The 27,264-nt window shown below is 35.0% G+C and overlaps 1 protein-coding gene across 9 annotated transcripts in view; it reads left to right on the forward strand.

Annotated features, from left to right (window-relative positions):
* Positions 1-27,264, forward strand: part of GULP1 (GULP PTB domain containing engulfment adaptor 1) — a 223,736-nt gene that overhangs the window by 64,429 nt on the left and 132,043 nt on the right. For 7 of the 9 annotated variants that reach the window (XM_019740766.3, XM_019740764.3, XM_074339091.2 and 4 more), the window contains exon 2: positions 19,387-19,516. The exons of the other annotated variants lie outside the window; for them this stretch is intronic. The gene's annotated coding sequence lies outside the window, so the exon portion shown is untranslated. The remainder of the gene's footprint in view (positions 1-19,386; positions 19,517-27,264) is intronic. 9 annotated transcript variants of the gene reach the window in all.

Raw genomic sequence — 27,264 nt, forward strand, 5'->3', positions numbered from 1 at the left:
TATGTAAACAACCACTTCAAAAAAGTTAAAATAACTTTTAAAGAAAAAGGCATTGTCATACAGAATTTGAAAATGATGTTTGCAAAATAATTTAGCCATCATCACAAAGCCTTCAGAAATTTGTTCCTAGTTACAAATAAAATTGTTCCTAAATATTTCTGTTAAATAGTAACTGGAAATCTTCATTTTCTGTTTAAAATAAAATGAAACACAGTAAAGTTACGTTAATAAATATATATATCATTGATAAATTATGGTCTTTTTAGTTTTGTATGTTTATACCATTGGCTTACATTCATGAACTTATACGTCACTGAGACACTGTGTGATTTGAACAAAATTTCTCTTTAACCATGCTTTAGGTCATGGACAGTATCATTCTAAAAATGGAGAAAATTATTTTTTATTTTATAAAACTTCAAAGGCATCTTTGTAGCCTTATATTTTGGTAAACTTTATTCATTAGGTTATCCTCCTATTGGGAAGCAGATAATGGAGCCTACCAAATGTTGGAGATGCGGTGGTGAGCAAAACAGACACAGTCACTAATAATTAGGTTTCAGAGTGATACACTCTATAAAGGAGAAATAAATGGTGCTATGATTGTACTTAACAGTCCTTAAAATGAGAGTGAAAGCACTGACATAAGCTCGTATCTACTAACTCATCTGTTTAACTAAACTTTTGGAATGCTTTTCTCCTCTAGCAGGTTAATAAATGCATTTCCTGTTGTCATGTTTGTTTCATGCTTCTAAAACCTGTAGAATCAAAGCCTTTAAGTGGGCTGTGATCAAATTAATCTGATGGAAAAAGCTGTCATTGTATTGTTTTGAATAAAAGTGGTGGCTTAATTGTTAATTATGGATATTAGAGTGGCGTGAATTAAAAACAATGTCCATTTACTATTAATTTTAATTTTCCTGAAGAGAAGAGAGGCGACAGGCCTAAAATAGTTGATTGCTCTTTTTTCTTATAATTTTAGAAGAAAATTACTTTGATTTTTCACATCACATCAAGAACACTTAGGACTTTGAAAAGTTCATTTGATTTGGGATGTTGTTAATACATTGGTAAACTTGAGGAATTCTGCAAGGTGATAAATAAAAGTCATTGTCACACAGAGCAAAGAATAAGTGTATAGATTAGGAAAAAGGTGGGAGCAAGTGTAGAAGCTTTCAGTGTTTATTTTGTGATTGACCCATATTTGATGACCATAATTGCTTAAAAAATATCTTAATTATTAAGACGTGTTGACATTTCCTAATGAGAATGGTAACTCCTGGATGCTGGAGAATTGTGTTTCCCCATTGGCAGTGCACTCTGCTGCCTCTTCATCTCCAATTTCATTTGTCTGACATCCTGTGGTTAGTGCCTCACTGGTTCTCTTTGATGATTTTACCGAGTTCTCAGATTTTGTACCTAGGATCCTATTATAGTGTCATTCGTGACTAAAAAGAATGTATTCAGTCCTAAATAGGCTTCACTTTTACTCTTTTCAAGCAGAAAGATCTTCAATCACAGCCCCCAAAGTCTCTATTTACTTGGCATAGCTCTTAAGGAATCCCAATTGAGCACCACAGATAACTCCATGTTTTCTTTGAACACTGATTTTCAAGCAATGAAAATTTTCTCTACTAACTGAAAACTACTAGAAGCATTCCAAGGTTTTCATCACTTTTTCTGGCATCAAATCTTGGATGTTTCAAATCATAGGAAGCCCTTTGGCATCAAGAGCTGCTTTCACCTGTGAAGCCTTTATTCTGATCTCTTAAGAGGAAGATTGGTTTAATTATTAATGTTGACCAAATCAGTGGTGAGCCTTCCGTTTTTTTGCTTGGATCAGGTTGTGCATAGTGTTTGATCCCTGTACCCTTGATAGTGCTCTTGTCTGATGAGATGCTAGAGGAAGAGATTAAGTGGAAACCGTTTGGCTGCCGTTTTTGGAAGGATCGCAGGGCTTGGCATGCTTATTTTAATGCACGGCAATAAAACACAAACTGCCTTCGAGAAATTTTATTGTGGAAGTTGATATTTCATTTTATTATCTGATTATAAAAATTGAAATGTAAGTAGCTCAAATAACTGTCTTGACTTTAATATGTCATGAAAGTTTAGTTACCATACAATTGAAGGCCATAATCATTCAACACAATTATGGAATATAGCTCTTTGATGGTGGCATAAACCTGAACACTTAATTATTTTTTCTAACAAATGAGCAATTTAAAGCTCTTTGCCTTTTAAAAATGTCACTGCCCTGTGTAATATTGAACAGATGACAGTTACACGTATCTTGACCATTAGATATTAGATGGTAAATATTATATGCAGCAATCAAAATGTGTTCTGCTCTGCAAATGCATTTGATTAGAAATAGGTTATCTTCATTTACGCCAGTCACTCATTCATTCTGTCACCCATTAGGTTCCAGGCATCTTTCTCTAGTCATTTTCAAGAAACACTGATACTTATATCTGACCTCAGACTATTTAAATTGGAAATGCATAGCACCCAGGCATTTGTACACTTTAAAACCTCTTAGGGAGTTAGTAATATGCAACTAGATTTGAAAACCATATTTTTTAGTAATAAAGAAGAGGAACGATTTTTTATTTTACTGAACAATTTTATTTTTCTCTTCTCATTTTACTGAAAAAGACAGTAAACAAGCAAATGAATGAAAATTTAAGCTACTGATATGCACTAAAAAGGAAAATAAAACAGGATAAGAAGAGAGGGCATGCAGCATGCAGAATTATAAAACAGCAGTCAAGTTAGGACAACCTCTGGGATGTGACATTTTGAGAGGGTTGAATGATGGATAGCACGGTGCTTGAGCTCCATGAAAGTGTAGGAAAAGTGTTCACATAGAGACCCTAAATAAGATGACTGGCATATTTGAGGCAGAGAAAAAAGACTTATATGGATGGAATGAATGGAGGAGGAGGTATGGAGAGAGGGGAAGTCTGGGAAGTAGGGTTGGGGGAGAAAGAGGTAGAGAGAGAGGGAGGGAGGCAGAGAGGGAAGGAGGGAGGGAGGGAAGGAGGGAGGGAGGGAGGGAGGGAGGGAGGGAGGGAGGGAGGGAGGAAAGGAGGGAGGGAGGGAGGGAGGGAGGGAGAGGGAGGTGGGAGGCAGAGAGAACTCAAGCTCCTGCATGGGACAGCTCATGTAGAACCTGTAGGTCTGTAAGTGGCAGCAGAAACCATCAAATGATTTCATCTTATTTGTATTTTTAGAAGGTCTCTGTGACTATCATTAATATCATTACAGAAAAAATGTACAGAGAATATCTTTGGACATTGCACATTTGATGTTTGTTATGATCTGTCAGGCATTCACACTTAAATCTAAGTTTAGAGAGCAACTTGGTGCTCACCGTACTTTTGATGTATGTGGTGATAATTATCCTGTTCTAGTGGAGAGGAAGCACATTTCTTATAGGAAAATATACATATAATTTATGTCCAATTCTTCCTTAATTAAAAGGGACTTTGCACAAAATCTAGTTTCTGTTATGCTTGTCTTTCTTTCCACATTTAATTCTATTTCCTTCTTAATGACAAAATGTTCTTTATAAATACTGATATATATTGTCAGCTCAATTTGAAAAAATAAAAATGATTTCATGGCTTCTTTATGAACCTGATTTCGTATGCTCATTACTGTTATGTCATATCCTTCTGCATCTCAGTCATGACTTTAGTTGTAATAATTGATTCATTATCTGGAGATAAAACTGTTAACCATGAAATTATCCCTATCTCATTTTTCTGGGAGCAGTATGAATGAAACTGGAGATGTGCCATGAAATAGTGCTTTCTTGGTGAAATAAAATAAGAATCATGTTATGATAAATTTTTGGAACTTCAAAATACATAATAATATATTAAAACTCTGACACATACCACAGTGGAAACATTGTTTAAATTTAAATTTATTTATCCAAATGTTTTCCAAGCTTTTTTGACTATAACGTGTGTGTGTGTGTGTGTGTGTGTGTGTGTAAAACAGTACTTATATGTCCTAGAACTAGCCTTTCTTAGAATTCATTTTCAGAAACATTGTTCTGTATATATAACTGACTTTTATTTCTTCAGGTTGTATTATTGATGATATCTCACTAACCTGTACATGTTCATAAACAAACAAAACAGTGGAAGACTTATGATTCTTTTTGACACTGAAGAGATGTGAAGTGTATTCCTTTACTCGTACCTGCAGGACTTACAAATAAATCTGTTAAGAATTTGTGGCTTATTCTTTTAAAGTCTTAAATTTAAACTTATAGATGACTCCAGGCCTTTTCACTAAAAGAGTAGCCACAGTCCCCTTAGTCATATGCCAAGATATTAAGCGGTTGTGTTTCTTTCACAAGCCTCTGAACTTTAAGGAACGAGGTGCCTTTCTCTCCGTTTCTTCTCTATTATCTGATTTAGAAGGCTGATAGGTAATACTGGCCAAGAAAGTAGAACATTCTTTGTTCCCTTTAGTGTGCACAGTGGCTTTTTCCACTAAATATATAACAATTGAAGCATCTGGAGAAATATCACCACTTACTTCCAACCAGTTTAAAGGGAATAGAATACAGAAAAGGAAACTGATGCTTAATAGGAAATGTGTTCTGTCTAACAAAAAAAAAAGAAAGAAAAACAGATTGTAAAGACAAGTAGACAATATAGCTGTATAAGTGATTAGAAAGCCTTTCCCACTCTTAATTTCCCAGGGGCTATGGAAATATTGAATTTTGAAAAATGATTTTCTTCTCAATTCTCAATATTTTTTCTACTAATATCATTGTCTGTTTTTTCTTCTCAAAGCCATTATTTTTATCAGTTGTATTTGTAAGAATTCAGAATTATAACATCTAATTGCCTTTGGTACATTCAAGGGTTCATTTTTATTCCTTTGAACAATTATAGTACGGCTGTGTGTGTGATATTTCTAGTGTATAAAAGAAGATACTCACCTGGAGATTTGTACATACTTGGCAATAACTTTGTAGTTACTCAGGAAATTGAATCCGACGGATGAGAACTGTTGAAAGCAATGGATATATATCAAGTAATGATTGACTATAGTTGGGTTTAGACTGTTTGCAGGGACTGAATTATGGATGAGTGTAAAATTTATCTTGAAAATTCCAAGAAAGCATTGAAGCATGGTTAATAGGTGGGTGGCAGAATAAAGATTTGTATTTTTGAGCTATGGTTGCCAAAAGTTAGAGCAAGCACTGGGGAAACAATGTAGGTAAGGAGAATCAGTCCAATTTTCAAAGCAAAGGGTTATTAGTGTCTGGCAGTGGGAATGGAGAAGTTGGGATAAATTCTAGAGCTCTTTTGAAAGTAAAATGGACATATGTGGTGACAAGATATATATAGAAAGTTGAGTAAACGGAAGAAATATGATGTACCTTGACAAATTGGCAACATTTTCCTAGGAGGGAAATTTGGAAGCAGAGTAGCTTTGGCAGTCATGAAGGTAGGGCTTATTTAGACATAATTAATTTGTGACGCTTTGGGGAGCTGACCAGTGGCAATAGTCTCACTCATCATACTTCATATGCTTGTGTAATGTTGAATTTTATAGACTGTGTTCTATTAAACATATCAAATCTAATATTGCAGTTTTTCAAAAGATATATTGCAAATCTTTGATTTACATGCAGTGGACTTAATGTATGCTATGGTTACTTTAATCATATGTCTTATTTAGAACTAGCTGACCTCCCTTTTGTTGCTCAGGACAATCATTTACTGTAAAAAAAAAAAAAAAAAAAAAAAAAGAATCCTTGTTTCATCCTATCCAGCCATTCTGCTCACAGTGTTCAAGTAATAGGAAACTCTTTTGGCTTTCCATGTGGGGGTTCACAGTTTCATGGAGAGGAAGTACACACTGAGACCATTTCCTGATCCCCAGGATCACCTGGGTTGCTTACTTTTACGAGAGATGTCTGTATGGAGAACTGACAGTGGAAAGTGAAGATGCTACATTCCAAGAAGCATGTGCAGAGTACCAGGTTCATGGTAGTAGGCCCCCAGCATCTGCATCCTTATTCTAATGAAGCCCGACTAATTTGAAATGTTCTATCTCCAGGAAGTATGAAAGTAAACAACAACAACAAAAAGTATAAAAATACCATGATTCTACCTTTATATGTAGTTAGATTTTAGTTTATATATGCATGCAACTAGAACATAAATTCCTTGAGGGCAGATAATCTGTCTTGTTTATCATTATATCACTAGTATCTGGATATATGCCTGACACTCCATAAATATTTGTTAAATGAATGAATTTTACAATGGTTCCAGTTTTTCTCTTAGCATTTTTCTCTGTCTGTGTGAATTGGCCGGGATGGATAGAGGAGAGGGCAGGTGTTGGAGAAGTTGCCTCAGACAGTTCAAGTGGGTGGACAGAAGCGTAGTGTCCAAGTCACCTTAGATTAACTACCTCCAGGCACTTTTGAGGAAATAGAGTAGCTCCAGGAGTTCAGCGTGAGGCAACAGGGAGCCTTGGCTGTTGGGTATGGCACAACCATGGAGAATCAGATGGCATGTAATAGACAGACACTCGGAGCTTTCATGGGGGTTCTTTTTGAGGTCTAGGTCAACCCATGCCAGTGAGTACGTTTTATTTGTCAAGTTTCAGTTCTGGAGGGAAAGCGTGACAAAAGCACAGTAGGCACTCAGAAACAGATACCAAGCTAGTAACGGTCACGTACTGAGGCCCATGGGAAGGATGCACAATTAGGAAGTTGGGTGTGTACCCTTGCACCAGGATGGGAGGAGGCTTCGACTCAGTGATCAGCACTGTCCTTCCGCCAGTAAGAAGAGTGAACAACTGTACTGAATGAGAAATGGAAAAGCCTAGGTGCTGTCTTCCCCAATGTGCTTTGTCCCTTGCGTGGGTGGATAGGGGTCCAATGTGAAGCCTGGGAATACAGTGTGGTGAGGCTCCCTGCATTCACTTGTAACAGTTAGGCCTCCTCCTCCTCCTTTCTCCTTCCCAGGTTGCATCCTTTCCTTTTCTTTCTCTCCTTTATATCCTTCCTATATCCTGTCTTTCCCTCTTCTCCCTTTCAACCTTCTCTTTCCTTTTTTTTCTCATTCTTCTTCCTCCTTGCTGTAGGGTATGATTTTGTAAGTATGGTAAAAATTCTGTCCCTAATAATTTATAATACAGGAAAATAAAATTAATACGTAAGTCAGAATAATCTAGGAAAAAGGGTTGGGCTTTCTTGCTGTTGAGGGATCCATAAAATTGAGAAAGAATGTGTTTTTTTCCTACTGTATGGATATAGTCTATGAATGCATTTAATTTAGCCCTGAGTTAAGAAACAAAATGTTTTAAATTTAAGCACAACAAAGGAAATACAGAAGCCATAGATAAATGTTATTTGCTTTATTGTTCTTGGGAAGAAAGAGAGAAATCATAGCACATGTTTGTCTGTTGTTTTTGCTTTTGAATTAACTATACAACAGATGTCTACAAATGAAGAGCATGTTTGCTTTTCTGGAGACAACATTTTTTTGAGATACCTGACAAAACTGTGTGTGGCCTTTTTTTTAAATTAAAGTTTATTGAGGTGACAATTGTTAGTAAAGTTCCATAGGTTTCCGGTGTATAATTTTGTAATACATCATGTATATATCACATTGTGTGTTCACCACCCAGAGTCATTTCTCCTTCCATCACCATATATTTAATCCCTTTTACCCTTATCTACTAACCCTCGCCCCCCCCCCCCCTTACCCTCTTTTCTTTTTTTGCTATCCATTGAGTTAGTATAATTTTTGGAGAGTATCTTAATGTGATAAAGTATCATTTTTACTGTGTTGTATATGAGGAAGTTTTGCTCATTTATGGTTTTAAGACTGATTCCTTAGGTAAATAATAAGGAGGTCAGACAGAAGAGGTTTTTTTTTTTTACCCAGTTACCTCTGTAAGTTAAGTTTAGGGTTGAAGACAGGAATCCTAAGCATGTGGCCAGCCTTTAGAGTAACCAGGGAAATTGGACTGAGTTGCAGAATTGGGAAGTACCAGTGCAGCTCTTCTGAGCTTCCTAGTGACAGAGTTGATTCTCTGCCATAGGAACGACCCAGCTCCCTCTCTTGTCTTTTTCCTGCTACTACCAACATTCTCCCCATTCTATGCAATGTTTGTCTACCGTCTTCTGGTTCAGTTTATGATCACTCGTGTTATTCTTCATGACTTCTGCCTCGTAACATCTGTAAAGCATCTTTTCCTTAATGTTTTGTTTTCTGCTCCAGTTACAAATAGTCGGCTTCTCTTTGATGTCAGAGTTCAGAATGCAGAGCGTGTTCTTGGTCTGGGTAATCCACTGTTGCTGTGTTTAGGTGGAGGTTTTGCACGAGGCCCCCTCCTAAGTGTAGATAATCTCGTGTCAGCTGGGGTGCTCACCCTAGTCTCCTCCGAAGAGAAGGGTTATGCTGACTGCCTCCAGGTCGGTTATTCCTCAGCAGGCGGAGGAGGGCAGCACCCTTAGAGAGGGGATTTATAGGCATGGTGGGCATTTTGAGATGCTCATTTGAGTCTAGAGTGAAAGTACATCAGTACAAGGAGTGCAGTAGTTGGAGGCCCCGCAGCACCTAGTCCAGTGACCTGCTCACGCATGACCTGCCAAATTTTTGCCTTGACAAAGCAATCAATGAATGAAAAATAACAATTCTTCACTTGGTTTTCAAGGCTTTCCTTGGATCTCGTTATATATTTTTTGTCCCCACCCCTCCAATTTAATTGACAAATCTTCCTTCCAGTTTAATTTCATTTTCTACTTTATAGGTTATTTCAACCTATAGGTGGCACTTAAAATACGTAAACAACTTCTACACGGAATTAAACTGACAATGGTGACATCTATAAGTATGTAAGGCTTTTTAGGTTTTAAAAAGTGGTAAAGATTGCATCTCAGCATGTTGCCTCCATCCTGAATTAGTTATTTCTCTGCAAAGTCTCCTGAGCACGTACTCAAAGACTACACATGTAACACTGGCAAAAAGCAGAGTTAGAGTTTTTTAAAATGTGAGGCGAGGTTGTCTTTAAATGTATTGGGTTCAAATATGTGCTGCTTCTGTGTGTGTGTTTGTGTGTGTGTGTGTGTACACACACGTGCGCACATGCATGTTATTGTTGTTGGGTTTTTTGTTTGTTTGATTTTGGGCAAAGTAGAGCTTGATGACCTGTTGATTAGATTTTCCTCTTTCCTATCACTCCTTTGCTTTTCCTCCTCCAAAAATCTGTTGAGCATAAACTATGTACCAGGCACAAAGAAAGTGATGCAGTTTTTATCTAATTCAGGCATACAGTAAACCGGTGATTGCCATACTTACAACTCAGCTGGCAAGATGTAAGTAGGTTGAATAGAATGGTTTCCTTGATTAGACAGCAATTATCATTGGTGTACAAGCATCTGATAATTCTTTCAGACTTCACACTGTGTCTGTTTCCTGTAGTAGATTTCCTCGGCAGGTACTAATAGAAAAAAACAAACTTCATCATTATTTCATTTGACAATAAACAATTCATAGTTTTTTCACAAGATCATACTTTAGCCACAATCGGTAAGGAGTTTTCAGTATTATCAATAAACATAATTCACCAAAAAAAGTGAAATAAAATGACAAGTAGAGCACAGGATTTTATCATGCAAGCTAGAGTGTTCTCCTCTAGCTCTGAAAAAGGAAAAAAAAAAGGATTTATGAGTTGTGGTCTTGGCTTCTGATGCATCTCTCAGTATTAATTTTCTTTTTGGTAAAACAAGGGAAACAGCCCTATAGATGGGACAGGATAATTTTGAAAATAAAGCATCATTATGACAGTGAAACCATTTTGGAAAGTAAAAATGGTTTCAACATCAGCAGCTGACCTAGTTTGAATAGATCACTATTTAGAAATTAAGTTAAGAATTAAGTTAGATGCAAGTGCTGAATAGGGTGACATTTATGTTAGCAATTATAATAATAAGTTGTAATTTGTTCACATGTCTGGCTCCTCCACTAGATTAGGAGCGCCATGTCTCCATCTGTATCCCCACTAAGTACACAGCACTGAGCAGGTAGGTGTTCAGTAACTATTCACTGTATGATAAAACTGGGGAGGAGATGAGGAAAGAACATCTTTACAATAACATGGTTTTGATTGTTATAAACCAGTAAAGTAGCTTTCACTCATATTTCGGAGAGAGAGGTAAATCCATCAAACAGCTAGCTAGGTCATTGCTTCCCTTTGTCTCAGTCTATGAGATTGGAAGGCTTTTGTCTCGTTCATTTCCTTTTTTTTTTTTTTTTTTTTGTCTGTAAATGGTTACAGCAAAGCACAGAGAGGATGTGCTCTTGGTAATATCATCTTCATTAACTGTGTTAAATGATGTCTTTATTATCTGAAAGAATGTACTGTACTGATTCAATTTTAAGTGATTTCATGTATATAGCCAAGAAGTGAAGAGTGCTTTGCCCAGTTTTATCTAGTCACGAGTTCTCCTGCTATGGCTAGCATTAGTACTGTCCCCTTAGTAATAGATTCAGTGCATTACGAATACTGCTCTTTGATCTACGCACAACTTGGAAATTAGATATGCTTGGTATTACATGATCTTCTATTTTCTATGGCTCAGTGTTGAATTCTTAGGAAATCTTTGCAAAAGGTTACATGCAAGTGTTGACTCTGTCATTACTTGTTGGGAAAGGGAAATTGTACATTTCACCTTTTCAGCACAAGTCATAACTTCTGGAATGCATCCTTTTTGGCTAGTAACATGATCTCATATTTGTATAGTACTTTATACTTTTGCAAGTGCTTTCATACATAACTCCTTTGAAAATACCCCCAGGGGAGAGAAAGAATGGTATTATTAGCATCATGTTGCAAGTGCTCTGTAGGTTACTTTGACCTAACTTATATATAAAATATTTGATTGTCAACTGAAATTTGACTTGACAAACTACCGTGTTTCCCCGAAAATAAGACCTAGCCAAACCATTAGCTCTAATGCGTCTTTTGGAGCAAAAATTAATATAAGACCCAGTCTTACTTTAATATAAAGCCCAGTGTTATATAAGACGGGGTCTTATATTAATTTTTGCTCCAAAAGACACATTAGAGCTGGTGGTCCGGCTAGGTCTTATTTTCGGGAAAACACGGTAAGCATGATGACATTTCTGCATTTTTTAAATTATTCTGATAGTCTATGAACAAAGAAAAGGCTTGCTATAATCGTATCATTGCATTTTGGAGCCTCGGGAGATTAGGCTCAAGTGAGATGACTGCAATCATCTTTGCTCACAGATGGGAAACTATCTTCATTTATCACAGAGTAACTGAAGACTAACTGAAAAAGTGAGAGATATCTTTGATGTTTATCAAAATAGAAATAACTCCCTTCTGATTAGGAAAATGCATAGCAGAAGGCTTAAGAGAAAGATGTTCCTAGCTTGTGTAAATATAATGTTTATTCACTGTACGTATTTTATATATTTATTTTACAGCATAGATTCCATCCTGTGGGGTTAGGGGAAGGATTGATTCAAATATATGTTTATAATTCACGACCTCTTTCTCCAGTGATTAGAGTTTATTGAATTCTGTTTGAGATGGAGTTAAAGTCTAAAAGAGGGGAGTGGCAATGGAGAGGAAAATTCTAGAGAAGGATCAGGTCCCCTTGGGGGAATAATGCATAATTAGATAGCATATTGTATTCAAACTTCTTTGAAAAAAAAAGAAAGGAAAACGGTTTTACCCATATATATATATATATTTTGTTGTTGTTGTTTGTTTGTTTGTTTTTTCTTTTGACAAGGGAACAATGAAGAAAAATGAGCTTCAATAAGGTAAACTTTCATTTCTTTATAGCTGGTATTTGAAGGGAACTTTTTAGTGCCTAATGATATTTTGTGCACCTAATCTTCAAAATGAAATTGTGAAATTGTAGCCCCAGATATCTGATATATCCTTAAGTCTCTTATAATTTTTTTTTTCAATTCTAGAAACACATAGTTCAAGTCTTTATTTTTGACCATTTATTTAGGCCATTCAGATTACATAATAAATATCAAATCCTCATCAGTGAAAAGCTACAAAAGATCCAGGTGTCAAAGTAAATAATTGCTCTAGAAACTTCTATGACCACTTAGTAAGGCACAAAAGATTTAACTTAGCTATCCTCTTTGTGAAAAGCTTCAAAGAAATAAAAAGGTACCTTATTAGAGTAAGATCAGGTTGAAACAATTCTATTCGGTTGCCTGTCAGTTTTTTATTTGCTGTCATGTAAAACATAACATTAATGCATCAGGAATGAAGAGATATTATTCATTTTGTATAATTTTTTAATTAGTAAATGTTCCACATCACCTATCTCATACCAAATGTATAAAGTTTCATATGTATTCTGAATCTGTTTATTTATGCTTGTTTAAATCAATCCCATTTATACTGTCTTCAGCAGAAGTGAAGATGTGAGTAATATAATACTCCAACTTAAATTTGATGCAAGGCTCTATTATATAATTTTTTAAGAAAACACAAACGTTTTAAAGTTGATAAACTCTTCCCTCCAAATTCTGAAAAATCTACTGAATGTTCATCGGTACTTCCATTCTTTTTCAGCTTCTAATAACAACAGATATTGTCAAAACTCCAAGAGTAGCTTACTAACAATGTTGTAGAAAATTTTTTTTCGGTATATCAATCAATCATTTTGGCCCTTTATTATTTTATACTGTTAGCTCAATTTAGGGGAAGTCACATAGAAATTCAATAAACTAGTAACTATACATTAGTATATAACACATATTTGAGAGTGATTTTTTTGGTTGTAGTTGACAGAAAACCAATTAAAATTCAGTTAAGCAAAAAAAAAAAAAATTTTGGTTATCATAATTGAAAGTTCTAGAGTGTTGCTTCAGGCATGGCTGAATCCAGGCAGTCAGATATTTATTTACCATAGCTGTTTTCAACTGAGTTGGATTCATTTTAAGACAGGAAATCTGAGGATAAAATAACTACCAGGCTTTTAATCCTCCGGTTAATCAGTTGAAATGGACAGGGATTGCTCTTTTGTAGTTTTGGGAAAGGGGGTGGTTTGGTTTTCCTTGTTTAACTTAGTGCACATTTCCATTCCTGAATGAATAATTATGACTAGGGTCATGGTACTCTCATCAGTCAGTCTGGGAGCTAGCAGTAGAGTAACCTTCAGCCAAACATAGCTACCATGAAAGAGGGAAGAAATTACAGGTCTGCAAAGGAAACCCGGGGTATAATTATGAGATATATATATATATATTTTTTGGTGGGGAGGTTATGGAGGTGGCAGAAAAGTGCAATGTATGTATATATTAAATAAATTAAATGAAGAGTTAAATGTATACTGCTATGAAAAAATACCACTGAGAAAAGGAATGGCAGTTTAAAACAGTATACTATTTGGTAGTAGAGCAACATAAAGGATAATTGCAAAATCTTAATACTGAAACTATTTGATTGCTGAAGAAACGCCTTGAAACATAATCACATAAAAAACTTGGGACGATGACATCTCTATTACTTCTTTGTAAAATATTAATTATTTGGTTAACAGTAGCTGCATTTATGTACTTCTTTTGTGCTGAATTATATTGATGCAGGAGGTATTCCAGATTTTATTGAACAGTGTTTGTACAATGTAAGTTAATTATGTTCAATTGTGGTGATATTGCAATATTAGTTTAGAATATAGAAAAAGGACTAGTAAAACTCCCTTCCCCACCCCCACCTTAACTGTGGGAAATTGGAACACTGAATTACAGCTCACTAAAGTTTGCTTTTAAATACATGACATGCTTCTTGGATATTATCAACATGAATAAAATTAAACTTCACAGGACTGGAAAAATTAAACTAATGACTTTTTATGTAATCCAAGTTAATGAGTGCTTTCTAGCCCAATTTGTCATTAAGGAATCAACTGCAGTTTCTTGATTTCCTTCATTTGAGCAGCCTTTATTGTGTAGCTATTTACAAAAACGTTTAATAAGAACCTTTATTGATAGGTGCTCTATTTCCACAAGCACTGAAATATATTTTAATAGTTTTAGAACTTCTGATAGTAATATAAAGTTTTTTAAATATTAAAGATGGCTTTTAGCATTGATGTTATATAAAAATTTTGTTTAATCACCTGAGTAGGTTCTAATACACTACAGTAAAGAATAGTTACTTATAATGTTTGTCTTTTGAAATGAAAGAAGGAAGAAAAGAAGAGTAGAAAGAAAGGAAGGAGGAAGAAAGGGAAAATGGAAGAAAGGAAAGAAGCATAGAAGGAAGGTGCTTAAAACATGGAGAATATTTGGACAAAAGTCTGTTTCTAAGGAACTTGGTACCAAAATCCATATATGCACTGTTTTAGAAAAAGTAATAAACAATATGATTAATTTAAAAAATTAAAACAAATTATATCTATTAAATATATTTGACAAATATAACCATTAATTAGATAAAATTCTTTGACACACTTAGCTCCCTTTGTATCAATTCATAGCTAAAGTCTTAAGGTAAGAACTAGCAACTTACATTATTTTGTAGGTAAATTATATATAACTGACATTAAGGGAAAATAAAGTAAAAAACAACCTTTTCTAGTCAGATTTATTTTTTTCTTCCAATTGCATTAAAAATGCATTAAAAATATTTTTCTACCCTGGTATGAAATTTAATTTACCATACATTATTCATTAACTCAAGTTCATTTTTAATCTGTGACCAGTTGTCACTACTTTGGATTCATCTTGATGATTAAGCTTTGTTTTTCCATAAAATATTTGAGAGGTCAGAATTTGTGAAGAGTTAATGTTAAAAGAGAAGAAAAACTCTACCTTAACCTATTTAGGCTGAAACATATAGTTATGAAAATTTTCACAGAAGTGACTTGTATTTTCCACCAATTCCAGCAGAAAGAATGAATGACTTGATAATTGTTCTCCTACTTCTTCTAATTAGGAAGATTTCCTGCCAGTGACAGCTTCAAAGCACTGCTAAAAGTTTTATGTCAAATGTGGAGGCAAGAACTAGATTGAATTTGGTAAATTTAAAATTGCTATTAATTCTGAAATAGTTTGATTAATTCTGAAATAGTTTATCATGTCTTGTCCTGTATCTTTTTTTTTTTTCTTTACTGAGAGCTGAGGGTAGAGAACTTAGAATGCATATGGAACAGTAACAGGTGATGTTCATTCTTGGTCCAGACTGGCATCTCTGTGAACGGGAAAGCCCAGGATCAGGGTGATTTTGGTCTTGCTCTGTTCCTACATAGATTAAATCTCAAACGCTGTTCTAGTTTTACGTCTCACAATTATGAATGCCTTGAGGCTTTTTTTTCTATTTTGCATTAACATATAACAAATATACACAAATTTCTAAGAAACAATTTAGCCTGTGTCACATCTCTTTCATGGTCTTTTCAGACATTTGCTGCCTAAAATATGTATTTTATTGCACCACTACCCTGTTGATCATACTCTTATTTCCTTTAGAGTAAAGTCTAAATTTCATAGCATAGCATTCAGGAATCTTCTTTGTAAGGCTTTACCTTACCACTAAAATTTCTTATAAAACCATCTCCCCTAAACACTGTATTTTCGAATCACATATACCCAGCCTCTTGCAGGTGGCATGTTCTGTCTTATTCCTGTGCCTTTGCTTCTGCTATTCCTCTGCCAACTCTGGCCTTTCCCAGTTTTTTCACTGAACAACTTCCAAACTGAAGATTCACAGGTTCCACCTTCTCCGTTTTTTCCATACTTGACATTGCCATTATTCTAGTCCTTAACATATTGACAGATGCAAAGGACTTACCTTCCTCTCCCTAATGACTGATACAACGGGCATTCAGTAGGTGCTAATAAATATTCCTGTGATGAACTAAGTTAATTTTTTCACCTTTCCTTAGAGCATAGGGGTACGGTTATGACACTATGTATACCACTGCCTCAATGAGAAGACTAGAATGCCCTGGAAATGATTGCCCCAAGCCACGTATGGCAAATCATCCCATGCCACTGTGTCTGTACCCTTTGCCAGGAGCATTAGGGTGAAAACATTTGAGAAGACATCTTTAAGGAAAGATGCTAATACATTTGGACTAAGATGCTAAGACCTGCTAAGATATTTGGATTTTGTCCAAAGGGTGACAGGGCCAGATTACTTGTTAATGAAACCATGCTTGGTTACTTGTGGATTGGTGAGGATGTAAACTTGGAGAGGAAAAATGAAAAACAGGAGACTTTTGTATTAACTAGAATGGGATGTATCCTGATTTAACTATATGTAGATGGTAAGGGAAATAAGAGGGATTGACAATGCCAGGTTTCTGGCTTGAGCCATTAGAATGAGGATTGTATTATTTACTTAATTAAAATCATAGGACAAAGAGAAAAGACAATCACAGGCCAAGAATATGATTTAGTATCTTTAGAATTTAGATGCCTATAGGAAATAAATGAATATTCAGGAAAACTTTTTTTGCAACATTTTGTAAATTAGATTTGAAATATTGCCAAATTCTTAGAACTAGCTAAAAAAAAAAAAAAGTAATAAAATGATTCTGAAAAAGTTTTAAGATGATGATAATGGTGTTCTCTAATTCATTTGATGACAAGTAGAAATACCTTTTAGTTTGGTTTAACAAATAAGCCAAGCAAATTGAAGCATCTAGTCGTACTTCTATGTTAATAATGTTTTGCTTAAACTAATACTATTGGGAAAAGTGAAAGGTTTGTTAAATAAATGGTACGCTTCATTTGACTTCATATACATCTTTAAATTTCATGAGAATCTATAATAAATGGTGGCACAAGAGTGTAAAATTGAGTGTATTATGTTCCTAAAGGTTTAACAGTCATTTGAATTGGACATCAAGGTTTTATATTTTAAAATAAAAAACATTCAAAAGATCAGCTTGTAAGTACATCTCTTTTTTTTTTTTTTAAGCAAATACTTTTTTTTTAAATAAATTTTATTGGGGAATATTGGGGAACAGTGTGTTTCTCCAGGGCCCATCAGCTCCAAGTAGTTGTTCTTCGTTCTATTTGTGGAGGGTGTAATTCAGCTCCAAGTCCAGTCGCCGTTTTCAGTCTTTAGTTGCAGGGGCACACGCAACTCACCATCCCATGCGGGAATTGAACCAGCAACCCTGTTGTTCAGAGCCCGCGCTGTAACCAACTGAGCCATCCAGCCACCCCACACATCTCATTTTTTATAAGAACATTTAAAATGCTCTTTAGATGAACAAATCTAATCATATCACACACATAAAATAATAGATCCACTTCAGAGTGTATGACATTTTCCTAAAAGAAAGATGGAAGTAGGCACAAGTTCATTCTTGTTTTTTTGATGTGGGTATTTTTGTGCTCTTTTTATTCTGTCACATTGCATAAAATATTCTAAGTTGAAAAATATTTCCCGCAATAAGACTGGATTTCAGTCAATGTGAGATAGAAATAAAAGCTGTGGGGATAGTAAGTTGAATTAAGTTGAATATCTTAAGGAAAATACCTACTTTGTTATAATATTTTGCTAACTTTTTTTTTAACAGTCTGATTAACAAAGTTGCTTTTGTTATCTTGGGTGATTTCCTTCTTATTTCTTTTTCTAAGATTATCATTTGCATGAGATAAATAGGAAAATTAGCATATGTTAGATAAAAGAACTAATTCTGTCTTTCTTTTTTCCCCTCTCCCCAAGACAAAGTAAAAATGAACTGAAATTGCTTTGGAAATCATGACATAGTTTTACGGGTATCTTTTAGCTGTGTCTTGCTTAAAATGTCCTTTCCAGGATGAACAAATCTGTTTATAGAGCTGGAAGAATATGATAATTCAGCCTTTACATTTTGAGGAAAGATAAAATGAATTATAACATTTATATACCCTAAGATACAGTAAAAGCTAAGAGAATACCGTATGATTTAATAAATAATAGCATAGTAGGGATAAACATTTTTTTGTTAAAATGATAAATACCTTTAAATGGCCTTAAACTATACTCAGCTCATATTTTAAAATTGTTGCTTTATGTAGTAGATGCTAACGGTAATCAGCCCGTAACCCCTCTCCTTCAGCATCTCCAAAATAAACTTCTTTACTTGAATTATTACCTCAGAGTTTGCCTCTGGGGACACATAAACTAAGGTCCCTTCTTTCTTTCTCTCTAAAGTATGTTAGAAAATGAACAAGTATAGGATCAACAAATAGATAAACGAGCTTCTAAAGAAAATTGTGGCTGAGATATGTAAAAAGATAGTTTTCAGATAGTGTAGATGCAAAACAAAGAGGCAGAAATAAAATATTTGAGATCTGTCTTTAATCTGTAATTTGAGAAAGTAAAAAATACAGGTCTAGCTTTACAAACATGGTCTGAATCAAAGTTATGGAGGGAAACAGAACAAAAGAGTTAGATATGTTTGCATATTTTTGCCAAGAAAAAAACAAAAACAAAACAGCTCTTTTTGCCTTTTTGGCAAGAAGAGATGCTATACTGTACCTTTTTCTGATACTATTTGAATTTAGGTCAGAGGTACATTTGAAAATACCAAATTAAGGGAAGGCATAATTTGTGCTGTTGCATCTGGAAGGAAAAATCCTCTTGTCTGCTGGGATAAAAATGTAAAAGTCTAAGTCAACTGCTGTGTCTGTTCTACTAATTATAGTATGAGAATGAATGAAGGATGAGCCACCTAAATGTTCCCCCAGCAGTCACAGTGGAATGAAAGTCAAAATAGATCTGTGCTTTCTAAAATTCTACTTCACCTTACTCTTGGACAGGGTGTGGGCTTGGCTAATATGTGAAGGAGTGATCTGGAGCTAGTTGTACAGCCCACGATAGAAAAGGGTATATTGTCAACCAGCCATCACTGAGTGTTTTTTTTGTTTGTTTTTTTTGTTTTTTAACTGTTATTTATTTTAAGTGTGTTTTTCTAGGACCCATCAGCTCCAAGTCAAGTAGTTGTTTCAATCTAGTTGTGGAAGGCACAGCTCACAGTGGCCCATGTGGGGATCGAAGCTGCAATCTTGTTGTTAGGAGCACTGAGCTCTAACCAACTGAGCTAACTGGCCGCCCCAAATCACTGTATTTTAATAGTAACGAATCCATGAGTTAAAACATTTAACTTATTATCTAGCAATCTTGTTATTTGCCCTTATCTAGCAACCTGCTACTCTATCTTTTCAAAAAACTTGTATGCTTTACCATTATTTTCCTATTATTAGGTAACTTTCTTGAACTTTCACAAGAAACATAATTAGAATTTCAGAATATGTATTGTAACCTCTAAATTAAAATGCACATAAATGTAATAATTGATTATTCTATTAAGTCCAATTTTAATTTTATTTTTAGTTATATGTGATTCCATCTGATATCCATAAGAGAGAAAGTGATTGAAAAAGAACTTGGATGGCAACTGTATGATTGAAACTATCCAAAGTCAAGTGTCTGTATTCTTTCAACTATATTTGAGCCTACCCAGGTAAGAATAAGTGATTGTTTATATATTTTAAACCATTTTGAAAAAAGATTTGATACTATAGAAAATGTTTTTATTTTGTACCAAATATTTAAAAAGATAGTTTTATTATAGAAAATGGTCAAATAACAAAAACAAAGCAAAATTAAACCATAAATAAGGCTGTTTTCTAAAAATAACTTTTACAATTTTGATCTAAATCATTTGATTTTTGTTTTGTTGATTTTTCCCTTTATACAAAGATGGGGTAATAGTATATATATTCTCTGTTGAATTTGTTTATTATTTTTATAACAAATCAACTTCATTTTATTTGAGAATATTAATTAGTGTTTCATAGTTGCTGTTGTACCTGTTAATATAATCATTTTTAAAATGATTTAAAAATACTTTTAGATAAATTGGTATCACTCATTTTTCCTTAGTAGAGTACTAAAATTAACCTTACTGGTTCAATGGTTACAATATTATAAAGGCTTTTTATTCTTATTGCTGAATTCATCTCCAGAAGGTGATAATAAGTTACCATTTCATTAGCCATTTTTCAAAATGTCTGATGACCCATTGACTTATATTTTTTCATTCAAATAATTTCCCTAACAAAACCTACTTTGTGTTGAAGAAAATATTCAAATTCAGAGTATAAATTTTGGTTGCAAGCAGTAGCACCCTCTATTCATATGTATTCAGCCAATATATCCCTTACATACTGAAAATAGAAGAAAAGTGAGTATTATATTTGCATAATCTTTCCACAGTGTCTAAAAACACATAATTTATAAATGATAGCAATTATACATTTATTCAATGAATATGTATTGAAAACTTAGTACACTAAGCCTAAGCACTGTGATTATTTGAGTGATGGTGTTGGCAGATATTAGGGACAGGAAGGTACAGAAATAATTTTTGGCCTCTTCTAATTTCAATAAAATATGGTAAGATAAGAAGCATGTTTTGGTTCCTTAAGTAGAGGTAGGATGTACTAAGTACCAAGAAGAAAGCAAAAGGAAAGGACAATTGCTGATGCTAATACTTTCAGCTTGGGGATTGAAGAACACTTCACAAATGAGAGATCAATTTGAGTTATGCTTTTTAGGGTATATAGGGGTTGGCAGGTAAACATGTAAATAGAGGGCCAAGTTGGAGTAAAAGTACAGAGCTGAGACAGCCAGGGGATAGTCAGGAAATTGGAAAGATAGGGTAGATACAAGAGTAGAGGGAAATAGGTTCTGTGACTTGCATTCCTATACTTTCAGCTTTATATTTCATCATTACATGGTGAGGGACAATACCAGGGGAAAAAGATGATCCACGTTGTCCTTTAAGAAGTTTAATCTGGAAGTGATACGTGTGTTAGGCTAATGAAGAGAGAGCAAACCCAAAGGAAGAGAGAATAATTTGTAGGTTGTTCCTTTATTTCCATCAGCATTTGTTAAATACTAGCCATTTGCAAAACTCTGTGATAGGAACTGTAGGAAAAAAAAAAAAAAAAGTGAAAAAGACATAATCCTCACCCCTGAAGAATTTACAGTATAGTAGATAAGACTTGTATGACACAAATTATTTTAATATACTGTGACAGTATAACAACTGAATCATTCAATGAAAGACTAGGTGGTAACTAATTACATTGAGATGCAGGTACTGGGTTATTAATTGATAAGGTTTTCCCAAAGACATCAAGTCTGATCAATGTTACCTATGAAGCAATGTTTTTAAACTTTGCAATAATTCAAAAAATAAGCAATGGGAACTTTATCTAGGGTGAGAGTAGTGTAAATAAAAAAACAGAGTGGGGATAGATGAGATTTGGCAGTGTTAGAAGTGGTGTGAGATTAAGGAGAAAGTCCTTTAGACAAATGGGGCATATTGGTGGCACTAACAGAAATGGGTGAAACAGCAACAGTTGGATTTTTGTTTTAGTAAAATAATAGGTTTGGTTTTGAACACTGAGGATTTTTCTGCACTCCTGACTTTATTTTGCTCATACCTTTGCTAGAGCACTCAAAACATTAAAAAGAAATCATTGCAATTTCTTATATAATTGAGGGTTCATTTATTATTAAAGATGATTTGAGTGTCCTTAAGATTAAAGTATGATAAGAATAAAACCAGTTACACCAAACAAAACATGAAATACATTGTAATGACTTGATTTGATTTATATAAACAAATTATTTGCCTTATATAAATAATTTAAATTTAGCCCCTTTCCATTAGTCAAAGAAGTGAATATATGTTCTTGCCCTAAGAGCTTAGATAAATTGATCATAGGCGTCTTAATGTAATGGATAAGAAAAGTGTCCTAACCACCTAGAGGTACCTTAAATATTGTATTGTTGAAAGGAAAGGGAACTTTGTTAATACATAGCGATGAGTAGGTAAATTTGTAGAATTCAACTTCTCCAGGAAATCCTTCCTGACTTTTGAAATCTGAACCAGAGTCTTCCCTATGTGCTATGTACCTTAACAAAATTTTCATTTCTTTGTCATATGACACATTATTTTCTTGTCCATCATTCCCCGAGACTGTAAGATTCTTGAAGGCTGAGCCATCATTTATCATTAGTGATATAAATTTACATCTAAATGAAACTCACCACAATGTTTGTTTTATGGAGCATATACTCCATAATTGTTTTTTAAATGCAAAATTGAATACATTTCCATGAATTGTCTTAATTATTGCTGACCTACTGTCATGCAGGGGTGTCATTCGGGGTCTCTGGTCCCGCTCCCCACATAAGAACGCAGGATATGGCGAGGCCAAAAAGGAACACCCACGGAGCCATAGATAGGGGAGTCATACAACTATAGTGTCACTGGTGGCTGGGTTAGAGACATAGGAAGCAGGATCCACACGATCTGCAACCCGCACTTCGCTGTGCTGACTGCAATCTGCTCTTGCTAGCTCAGCCACCATCTTCTTGCTAGCCCCCATTTTCTGCTAGCATCACCACAGCAGTTATATTAGTGGCCAGTGGCTCACTGGTTACAGCTGACGGCCAAGTAGCCACAGCTGATGGCCATCCAGTCACAGTTGATGGCCATCTACTACCCGAGCCAGTACCTTTCCACGTGAGGCTGCGAGCCTGGAAACTGCATTTCTGGCTCTGTCCCCACACCTACCCTAGATATTTTTGTGAGCTCCATATTCATTTTCTATTGCCATGTGATAAATCACTCTAAAACCTAGCAGTTTACAAACCTTGTATATTATTATCTCACAGTTTCTGTAGGCTATGGATCTGGGCATGGCTTAGCTGGTGTCTCTGGCTCTAGATCTCTCACAATGCTGCAGTCAAGCTGTCAGCTGGAGCTACAGTTTATTTGAAAACCCAGTGGGACTGAGGGTCCACTTGCAGACTCAGCCATGGAGGGCCTCTCTCTATAGGGCTGCCTCATGATATGGAAGCTGGCTTTCCCCAGGACAAGGAATCCAAGTGAGTGAAAGGGAGCACCCATGGTGGAAATCACATTCCTTTGTAACCAAAGCTAGGAAGTGTCATCCCCGACCTGTAGTGGGTTGAATGATGGCCTCCAAAAATCTGTGTTCAAATTACACGTGTGGTACTTGTGAATGTGACATTATTTGGAAAAAAGTCTTTGCAGGTGTAATTAAATTAAGGGTCTTGAGTGCATTCATCCTGGATTCACCAGATGAGCCCTAAATCCAGTGTCATGTGTTCTTATGAGACCCACCCAGAGAAGTAGACCGTGTGAAGGCAGAGACAAGGAGTGGTGTGCTGCAACCGGTAGTCAAAGAATCATCTGGAGATACTGGAAGCTGGAAAAGGCAAGGAACAAAATCTCCCTAAGAGCCTTCAGAAGAAACTCAGCCTTTCTGACACCTTGATTTCAAACTTCTGGCCTCTGGAACTGTGAGAGAATAAATTTCTGTTGTTTTAAGCCATACCATTTGTGGTGATTTGTGTGGCAGCCAAAGGAAACTAATACACCACCACTTTGCAGGCTTCTGTTTTTTTGGAAGTGATGCTCTAGGTCCAGCCTACCGCTCAAGGGTAGAAGATCACAAAATGAATATCAGTAGGCAGAGATTGAAGGCCATCTCAGAGGCTACCTATTCCATCAGATTTCTGGATGCCTCCATTTGTTTGATATATCTGTGTAGATGGGCCAAACTCAACAGGTCAAAGATTATTTAAAAATGTGATTTTTTTAAAAAGTATTTTTTACCTCTCTGATGAGAATTACTATTCATTTGGATAGTCAAAATTGTAAAAATTAGAGTCAGTTTTAATTCCTGCTTTTTTCTCAATGCCATGACCTTTAATTTATTAACAATTTATTTAACCGTTCTATCCCTTAAATTTTTATCATTTAACTTTTTCTTTTAAATCTCTCTCCTATTTTTCACAAACTTTGATTGTCTTTTGCCAAAATTAGCAAAAGCCCCTAAATGGTCAAACTGTTTCTGAGCTTCCTCCTTCAAATTTTTTCCTGCAAAGTGGCTCTTGTAACCAAAATGGGATTATGCCATTCTCTTTATTTAACAGGCTCAGAAAAAAGAAAACCCTTGTGATCTGGATTTTGAGTTCCTAAAATTCAAGCTTCATCTTTAATCATTTCTTAATATCGATCTATAAAAAAATATGTAGAATTTTCCAGATATATTATGTTCTTTAGTTTTTGTTTGCCTTTCCTGGGATTCTCTTTTCCAATAATCAAATGTTTTTACATCCCGAACACTCAGCAGAATGTCTAATAAAATGACGAGCACAGAATAGGGTTTCATTTGTTGTTAACTAATGTTAAACATGAAAGAGTTGAAGAGAGAAGAGACCTAAAACATCAATAAAGTAGCTAAATTTGCAAACTAGCCAAGATGGAAACAAATAAGAGAAAAAAAATTATGGACTAATTATGGAGCTAGACTGAGAAATTTAAGGGTAGGATGAAGAAAAATGTATGTTCATACATTGTAAATGTGCAGAAGTAGAAGGTCAAGAAAGTGTGACAAAAAGAGAAAGTTTTAATTTGAGACCATAAATGAAATTCAGGTTCAGATTTAATTGTAAGGTAATTTTAAGCTTTTAGGAATACTAAACGATACATCCTCATGGGTATTACAATATGTTAGACAGAAAGCATGAAGAAGTTGATGCAGTCATTCAAAATAGTGAGCAGGAGAATAAATAGATGGCAAAAATGTGATGCAATGTTAAGAAAGTAGAAAGGAAGTGGAAGTATAATTTATTCTGTCCCCTTCTGTTTTAATAAGTAAGACTAATAGCACTCTTGTCTGAAGAGAGTCTATAGGGAAATGCCTCAGTGGAGAGCAAATTCAAATCCTATTCAGGAGATGTATTATGCTTTATCTGCATTTAAATACAAAAGAAAATAACCTTTACGCCACTGAAGAAATTCAAGAAAGCCATTTAGCTTTCACTGACTGTAGGTTGTACATTTAAAATTTCCATTCAGTACATCTATATATGTAAATGATGCTTCTGTTCTAAAAATTAATGATATTAAAATTAATTTTTAGTAGTATAATATTAATATTAGTTTTTATTTAATGAAGGAAAAAATGTATATACTTACTTAATATGTAATTGTAATGAAGAATTCCTTTATAAATTAATTGGTATTTGAATGAAATAGTGAAATCTGGCAAAGTGATGTTCATCAAATATGTCGGTCTCTATGTTGCAAAGTGGTGAACTGTAGGTCTTCTAGTGTAAAGTAATTATTTATGCTATGAGGAATCATTTATTGTGCTAAAGCTTTCACTTATTTAGAAATAACATCTTTATAAAATGGTTTCATGTGCTTTTTGAGCATGATTTACATTGAGAGAATTGAAAAATAAAAAAAATTTTAAATAAATATTTTTAAAAAGGAAAATGTTTAACATAAAGACAAATAAATGAGAGGGAAGAATAGGGTTTATATTAATATGTGCAATGCATAAAGAAATGAGAGTGGCTACCTCAGAGAAGGAAATAGGCAAATCATGAATTTTAAGTTACGTAGTTCATCAATAAGTGACATAACAATCTAAGCTGGAAACTTTTAGATCCAGTGGCCATCTGTGAAACAGCACTTAGTAATACTAGCAATCTGTATTATGTAGTAGTCACATCTATGTTTGAAGAGTCTATTCATTACCGTTCTTAAGTTGCAAGTAGCAAATTAGTTCTGGGCACTTTAAAAAGGCTTTCTGCTGAAAGGATATGGGTTAGCTCATGGAATCAGAGGGTAATCAGACAAAACAGTTCTCAGGAAAAGGCAGGAGGAGAGAGAGCTTTTCCAGGGAGTCTAGAAAGCAGGAAGTGGAAACAGGCTGTGAAGTATACTGCCACAGAGCTTAATCTGGACCAATAGTGTGTTTTAATGCTATTCCTCCCACATTCAGAAATGGAGTCTGCATGGCTGTGTTTGAATCATTGGCCTCTGCCCAGAACACTGGCACTTGATTAACAATTCTCTCAAGACTGCATGCTCACAGAGAAGGTAGTAGGTTCCCCAAAAGAACTTCAGCGTTCCGGGACCAGGATGGGGAGTGAATGTGGGGCAAGTAAAGACAACAATGTTTGCTAAAACCCTTCTTTAGAGCTGTCATTTGAAACCTATCAAACTCTAATGGCAATAAATGATCAAGTAATATAGATTTTGCCAGTAAAATCAACATAGGTTAAATAATAATGTCGTTTAGGTTTTGATACATATCTATTAGGAAAATCTATTTGTTCTTTCTTTTATACGTACGTTTATGAATTACCTGTCATGTGCCAATTGATGTACTTAGCAGTGAACATGAAACTATAAACAACAGAATGAGCTCTTGCTTTGCATGGAGTTTGTAGTCTAGTGAGAATTGAAATACAACACTTAATATATTGCAATAAGCATAGGGTACGGGGTGTATTAGTTTCCTAGGGCTACAGTAACAAAGAAGCACAAACAGGGCAGCTTAAAACAGCAAAATCCTGGAGGCTTGAAGTCTGAAATCAAGGTGTCAGCAGGGTCAGTCGCCTTCCAAATACTGTAGGGGACAATCCTTCTTTGTTTCTTCCAACTCCTGATGGCTTACTGTTTCTTGACTTGTGGCAGCTTAACTCCAATTTCTGTCCCTATCTTCACATGGCTTTCTTCTCTGTGTGTCTCTGGGTGTGTCCTCTACTCTTGTGAATGTATCAGTCATTAGATTTAGGGTTCATCCTAAATCCAGAGTTTTATCGCAACATCTTGAACTAATTACTTCTGTAAAAACCTATTTCTACATAAGGTCACATTCTGCAGTTCTGAGTGAATGTGAATTTTGGGAAGATGTTTTATAACCCACTGTAAAAGAGTACAACATACTGCTGGTGTTCCTAGCAGGGTCACCGGACCTATACTTGGTGTATGTTAGAGAAGGCTACTCGTCATTAAAGGAAATGATGTCTAAACTAAGGGTGAACGTACAGTCAGAAGGAACGGGATGTACAGTGGACCCTCCCAGCATCTGAGGAATCATAATTCATAGGAAGAACTGAAAGCACTTTAGCGCAGCTGGAGTAAAGAGAACACAGGGCTGTGTAAGAGGTAGAGAGGAAAAATCATAGTGAAGAGGTTAAAGGGACAGATGATAATGGAACATGTAAGGAATTTGACATTATCCTGAATGTAGTGAGGTAAGCAGGTGAACAACCAAATAAGATTTATGTTACACGAAACCCACATTGGGTGCAATGTGGATAAGGAACAATGGAGCAATGCTGGGGGTAAAGAAAAAGGAGCTA

This window comes from Rhinolophus sinicus, chromosome 17 (genome assembly GCF_057876585.1).
Source record: "Rhinolophus sinicus isolate RSI-liver-muscle chromosome 17, RSI-T2T, whole genome shotgun sequence".
NCBI classification, from domain to species: Eukaryota; Metazoa; Chordata; class Mammalia; order Chiroptera; family Rhinolophidae; genus Rhinolophus; species Rhinolophus sinicus.